We start from the raw sequence: 7301 nt of genomic DNA, 5'->3' as shown, positions 1-7301 counted from the left end.
AGCCCTTCAGCAGCTCATAAAGACTCTGAGGAGCTCTGCTTTCCTCTGGGAATCTAACTTTTTGCTGTTTAATGCGGCGATCGAGGAGGCTCCTGCACAGGTCAAGCAGTTCATGTCTCAGGTTCTTAAGGCTGCGAGATGCTCGGATCCGGCCGAATGGAAGAAGATCGCCGCTCCGGCAATGTCGCGGGCCTGCAGCCCTCCGGATGAGATGCACAGGATAGAAAATTTCACGCAATAAGGAAAAACAGACCCGATGCTTTTACAAACCTGTGGAAGTGGAAATCCTAATATTCTCAAGGGCGGGAGGGGTAATGAAATAATGGTTGAGGATATTCTATACTTTGTATTTCCTGTCGATTCTAGCTGATTGCATTATGATGCTGTTTTCTAAAGAAAAAAGTTTATTGTAAAAACAAAACAAAAAAAAACAAATCCCATTGTGTTTAAATAAAACAGAGGCTGAACCGTGGGATTTGTGACTTATAAGTGTCTCCCTCTGAGCTCTGAGCCACTGGGGGATGTTGGAAAGTTGTAGTGCTCCTGATAAAGTTATCTTTCCGGAGGTGGTTGGGGGAGGCGTTGCTGTTCCTTGAAAAGGTCAAATATAAGTTCCGAAAAGGAATTGGTGTGAAAGCCTCGCTGACCCAAGGGTTGGGAGCCGGGTTAGTATCATTGAGGTTGTGGGTTCGAAGCCCCATCAGCTCGGTAACATTGAGGTTGTGGGTTCGAAGCCCCACCAGCTCAGTAACGTTGAGGTTGTGGGTTCGAAGCCCCACCAGCTCCGAAACACCGCGGGATGTAGCATCCTCTCCGCGACAGAGGATGTTACTGAGCCTCTATGGCAGAGAGGATGCTGCACCAGCTCAGTTCGAAGCCCCACCATCTCCGTAATACCATGGGTTGTAGCATCCTCTCGGCGAAAGGGGTAGTTTTGGTAAAATTTAGGCTATTTTTCCTAGTAAAAAGTAGTAAAACCCCCAGTCTGCTGGTGGCTCTTTCTTGTTATTAATTAAGGCTCTTTCTCATTAGAAGTATTCACCGGAATATGCTTGGAACACAGGTCTAACTGACCCCCCCACTCCGCCCCATCCACCCGCACCACTTACCTACACTGGCCCCACCTAGCTTCTGGCTAAGCTAGACTCGAACCCGCGCCCTCCTATATTCGAGTAAATCCCTGTAACGGAGCCATCGGACAGAGCTGCTGAGCCACCAGTCAGCTGGGTACAGACTCTTCCGGGTTTTTACCCCTTTATTCTTCTCCTAGCACAGGACTCCAGGATAAGCACCAGCCCTTCACAGCCGGCTCTGCACTCTCCGGGCAGCCGGGGACAGAAGCTCCGGGGTTTTACCCCTCTTTCCACGACTCTCTTGTATTACACCCTCCGGTGATTAACAGCTCCTCGCCCGCATTCACAAGAATGAAATGTTCTCTCTTAAAATAAAAGAATCTTTCTAACGCACACAGTGCGCGGTGAAACCTCCTCTCCTATGCAAACATTAAACGTGAGAGATTACGGGTTTCTAGCAGGGGCTGTTAGACCCGGGCTGCGGGGGAGCTTCTGAGCCATCTCTCACCGGCACAGACCGTCCAGCACTGCCCTGGGAAAGGAAGCCCCCAGGACAGATTTAGCCTTCCCCGTGTGCGATATTTACCGCTCATTCTCTCACACACATCGCATACCTCGGTCATTCATTCATTTGTTTATTTAACCGATATCTGGTTCCATGCGAACACCTCTGTCACAATCAGACCGTGAACACGGAGCAGGCTGGCGGGAAGAGCCGCTTAAACCCCGGGGACCTTTGCTTAAAGCCTGGGGAGGGGGAGGCCGTAAAGGGCCGCTCATGTCTGGGCCAGAATCCGCGCTTCCCCCCAGCCTTAGCCCCCATTGCTCCTTCCGTGCTAAGCGGCTTTTCCCGGCAGGGCGGACGCTGCCCGCTATCGGAGCGCACGGCCGAGCTCTCGGTCACCGACCGGAAGCTACAGCTCCGCCATGGATGTGAGGGCGAGACAGGCAGGGTCGGAGCCTAATCACAAGAGAGAGCTCTGCTGCAGCCCCGCCCCTTCCTGCTGCTGCGAATGGACGGCAGGGGGAGGAGGCGGGGCACAGCACAGCCCGGTCCCGGCCGTTCCTTCGCCGTGAGCAGGAGATTCAGAGACCCCCAGAGACGGATCCAGGCCCGGGGGAGAAGGTGGGGGGAGGAAGGCACCGGGGGACGTGTGCGATGCTGCTGTGTGGGGATCGCTCCCTTATGCAGAGCCCTTCAGCAGCTCATAAAGACTCTGAGGAGCTCTGCTTTCCTATGGGAATCTAACTTTTTGCTGTTTAATGCAGCGATCGAGGAGGCTCCTGCACAGGTCAAGCAGTTCATGTCTCAGGTTCTTAAGGCTGCGAGACGCTCGGATCCGGCCGAATGGAAGAAGATCGCCGGTCCGGCAATGTCGCGGGCCTGCAGCCGTCCGGGTGAGATGCACAGGATAGAAAATTTCACGCAATAAGGAAAAACAGACCCGATGCTTTTACAAACCTGTGGAAGTGGAAATCCTAATATTCTCAAGGGCGGGAGGGGTAATGAAATAATGGTTGAGGATATTCTATACTTTGTATTTCCTGTCGATTCTAGCTGATTGCATTATGATGCTGTTTTCTAAAGAAAAAAGTTTATTGTAAAAACAAAACAAAAAAAAACACAAATCCAATTGTGTTTAAATAAAACAGAGGCTAAACTGTGGGACTTGTGACTTATAAGTGTCTCCCTTTGAGCTCTGAGCCACTGGGGGATGTTAGAAAGCTGTAGTGCTCCTGATAAAGTTATCTTTCCGGAGGTGGTTGGGGGAGGCGTTGCTGTTCCTTGAAAAGGTCAAATATAAGTTCCGAAAAGCCATTGGTGTGAAAGCCTCGCTGACTCAAGGGTTGGGAGCCGGGTTAGTAACAGTGAGGCTGTGGGTTCGAAGCCCCATCAGCTCGGTAGTATAACATCCTGTCCGCGACAGAGGATGTTACTGATCACAAGGATTAGAAAGGGGTAGTTTTGGTGAAATTTGGGCCATTTCTCCTAGAAGAAAGTAGTAAAACCGCCAGTCTGCTGGTGGCACCGCTTCCCTACACTGGCCCCCACCTAGCTTCTGGCTAAGCTAGACTCGAACCCGCGCCCTCCTATATTCGAGTAAATCCCTGTAACGGAGCCGTCAGACAGAGCTGCTGAGCCACCAGTCAGCTGGATACAAACGCTCCCGGGTTTTTAACTCTTATCTTTTAGGAGGTGGGTGTGGAGGCGTTTTTATACCCTGAAAAGGTCAAATATAAGTTCCGAAATGACATTAGTGTGAAAGCCTCGCTGACCCAAGGGTTGGGAGCCGGGTTAGTAACATTGAGGTTGTGGGTTCGAAGCCCCATCTACTTAGTAACACCGTGGATTATAGCATCCTCTTCGCGACAGAGGATGTTACTGATCACAAGGACCAGAAAGGGGTAGTTTTGGGGAAATTTGCCTGGTAGAAAGTAGTAAAAGCCCCCGCTGCTGGTGGCTCTTTCTTGTTATTAATTAAGGCTCTTTCTCATTAGAGATATTCACCGGAATATGCTTGGAACACAGGTCTAACTGACCCCCCTCCTCCCCATCCACCCGCACCACTCACCTACACTGGCCCCCCACCTAGCTGCTGAGCCACCAGTCAGCCGGTTACAGACTGTAACCCGGGTTTTTACCCCTTATTCTTCTCCTAGCACAGGACTCCTGCCTAAGGACCAGCCCTTCACAGCCGGCTCTGCACTCTCCAGGCAGCCGAGGACAGAGGCTCCGGGGTTTTACCCCTCTTTCCACGACTCTTGTATTACACCCTCCAGTGATTAACAGATCCTCACCCGCAATCACAAGAATGAAATGTTCTCTCTTAAAACAAAAGAATCTTTCTAATGCACACAGTGCGCGGTGAAACCTCCTCCCCTATGCAAACAAACATTAAACGTGCAGAGATTACGGGTTTCTAGCAGGGGCTGTTAGATCCGGGCTGCGGGGGAGCTTCTGAGCCATCTCTTGCCGGCACAGACCGTCCAGCACTGCCCTGGGAAAGGAAGCCCCCAGGACAGATTTTGCCTTCCCCGTGTGCGATATTTACCGCTCATTCTCTCACACACACATCGCATCCCTCGGTCATTCATTCGTTCATTTAACCGATTTCTGGTTCCATGCCAACCCCTCTGTCACAATCAGACCGTGAACACGGAGCACTGAGAGCAGGCTGGCGGGAAGAGCCGCTTAAACCCCGGGGAGCTTTGCACGGTTTGCAGGACTTGCAAGCTTAAAGCCTGGGGAGGGGGAGGCCGTAAAGCGCCGCTCATGCCTGGGCCAGAACCCGCGCTTCTCCCCAGCCTTAACCCCCATTGCTCCTTCCGTGCTAAGCGGCTTTTCCCGGCAGGGCGGACGCTGCCCGCTCTCGGTCACCGACCGGAAGCTACAGCTCCGCCATTGTTGTGAGGGCGAGACAGGCAGGGTGGGAGCCTATCACAGGAGAGAGCTCTGCTGCAGCCCCGCCCCTTCCTGCTGCTGCGATTGGACGGCAGGGGGAGGAGTCGGGGCACAGCACAGCCCGGTCCCGGCCGTTCCTTCGCAGCGAGCAGGAGATTCAGAGAGCCCCAGAGACGGATCCAGGCCCAGGGGAGAAGGTGGGGAGAGGGTGCGGGGAGGAAGGCACCGGGGGACGTGTGCGATGCTGTTGTGAGCGGATCGCTCCCTTATGCAGAGCCCTTCAGCAGCTCATAAAGACTCTGAGGAGCTCTGCTTTCCTATGGGAATCTAACGTTTTGCTGTTTAATGCGGCGATCGAGGAGGCTCCTGCACAGGTCAAGCAGTTCATGTCTCAGGTTCTTAAGGCTGCGAGATGCTCGGTTCCGGCCGAATGGAAGAAGATCGCCGCTCCGGCAATGTCGCGGGCCTGCAGCCGTCCGGGTGAGATGCACAGGGGATGGAGCAGGTCAGGGCGATACGGAGAAACGGGCTGGATCCTTTACAACTATAGGGAAGCCCTAGGAGAAGGGGAAATCCGAGTATTCTCCGGGGCGGGGGAATAACAGAAGGGCTGGGGATATTGCTCTGTACTGTGTATTGGCTGATGACTGAATTATGATGGATAGAGGTGTTGTGCACTTGCTGTTTTCCTGATAACTAACTTTATTGTAATAAAAATCACATCGAAGTGCGTTTAAATCAAAGAGAAGATGGATGTGAATCGCGGGACTTGTGGTTTATAAGTGGCTCCCTTTGAGACCTGAGCCTCTCGTGGATCCTGTAGTGCTCCGGGTAAAGATATCTTTTAAGAGGTGGCGTTTTTACTCCCTGAAAAGGTCAAATATAAGTTCCGAAAAGAGCTTAGTGTGAAAGCCTCGCTGGCCCAAGGGTTGGGTGCCGGGTTAGTAACAGTGAGGCTGTGGGCTCGAACCCCCACCAGCTCAGTAAGACCGTGGATTGTAACAGCCTCTCCGGGACGGAGAAACTCAGGAAGACCGTAGATTGAAAGATCCTCTCGGCGACGGAGATACCGAGTAAGACCGGCGAAGGAGATACCCAGTAAGCCGTGGATTGAAACATCCTCTCGGCGACGGAGATACCCAGTAAGAACGTGGATTGTAGCATCCGGGTGCGGATCAGAAGGGGTAGTTTTGGTGAAATTTGGGCCATTCCTAGTAGAAAGTAGTAAAAGCTGCTTCTTGTTTCTCCTCTGGATCTTTCAATCCACGGTCTTCCTGAGTTTCTCCATCCCGGAGTTTCTCCCGTCCCGGAGAGGATCTTTCACTCCACGGTCTTCCTGAGTTTCTCCGTCGCGGAGAGGATGTTACAATCTACGGTCTTACTGAGCTGGTGGGGGTTCGATCCCACAGCCTCACTGTTACTAACCCGGCACCCAACCCTTGGGCCAGCGAGGCTTTCACACTAAGCTCTTTTCGGAACTTATATTTGACCTTTTCAGGGAGTAAAAACGCCCCCACACCCACCTCCTAAAAGATATCTTTACCCGGAGCACTACAGGATCCACGAGAGGCTCAGGTCTCAGAGGGAGCCACTTATAAACCACAAGTCCCGCGGTTCACATCCATCTTCTCTTTGATTTAAACACACTTCGATGTGATTTTATTACAATAAAGTTAGTTATCAGGAAAACAGCAAGTGCACAACACCCCTCTCCATCATAATTCAGTCATCAGCCAATACACAGTACAGAGCAATATCCCCAGCCCTTCTGTTATTCCCCCTCCCCATCCACCCGCACCACTCACCTACACTGGCCCCCACCTAGCTGCTGAGCCACCAGTCAGCCGGTTACAGACTGTCCCGGGTTTTTACCCCTTATTCTTCTCCTAGCACAGGACTCCTGCCTAAGGACCAGCCCTTCACAGCAGGCTCTGCACTCTCCAGGCAGCTGGGGACAGAGGCTCCGGGGTTTTACCCCTCTCTTGTATTACACCATCCAGTGATTAACAGATCCTCGCCCGCACTCACAAGAATTAAATGTTCTCTCTTAAAATAAAAGAATCTTTCTAACGCACACAGTGCGCGGTGAAACCTCCTCCTCTATGCAAACAAACATTAAACGTGGACAGATTACGGGTTTCTAGCAGGGGCTGTTAGACCTGGGCTGCGGGGGAGCTTCTGAGCCATCACACACCGTCCAGCACTGCCCTGGGAAAGGAAGCCCCCAGGACAGATTTTGCCTTCCCCGTGTGCGATATTTACCGCTCATTCTCTCACACACATCGCATCTCTCGGTCATTCATTTGTTTATTTAACCGATTTCTGGTTCCATGCGAACCCCTCTGTCACAATCAGACCGTGAACACGGAGCAGTGAGAGCAGGCTGGCGGGAAGAGCCGCTTAAACCCCGGGGACCTTTGCACGGTTTGCAGGACTTGCAAGCTTAAAGCCTGGGGAGGGGGAGGCCGTAAAGCGCAGCTCATGCCTGGGCCAGAACCCGCGCTTCCCCCCAGCCATAGCCCCCATTGCTCCTTCCGTGCTAAGCGGCTTTTCCCGCACGGCGGCCGCTGCTCGTTCTCGGAGCGCACGGCCGAGCTCTCGGTCACCGACCGGAAGCTACAGCTCCGCCATGGTTGTGAGGGCGAGACAGGCAGGGTCGGAGCCTAATCACAGGAGAGAGCTCTGCTGCAGCCCCGCCCCTTCCTGCTGCTGCGAATGGACGGCAGGGGGAGGAGGCGGGGCACAGCACAGCCCGGTCCCAGCCGTTCCTTCGCAGCGAGCAGGAGATTCAGAGAGCCCCAGAGACGGATCCAGGCCCAGGGGAG

Source organism: Rhinatrema bivittatum, chromosome 19 (genome assembly GCF_901001135.1).
Source record: "Rhinatrema bivittatum chromosome 19, aRhiBiv1.1, whole genome shotgun sequence".
NCBI classification, from domain to species: Eukaryota; Metazoa; Chordata; class Amphibia; order Gymnophiona; family Rhinatrematidae; genus Rhinatrema; species Rhinatrema bivittatum.
This window is presented reverse-complemented; position numbering follows the sequence as displayed.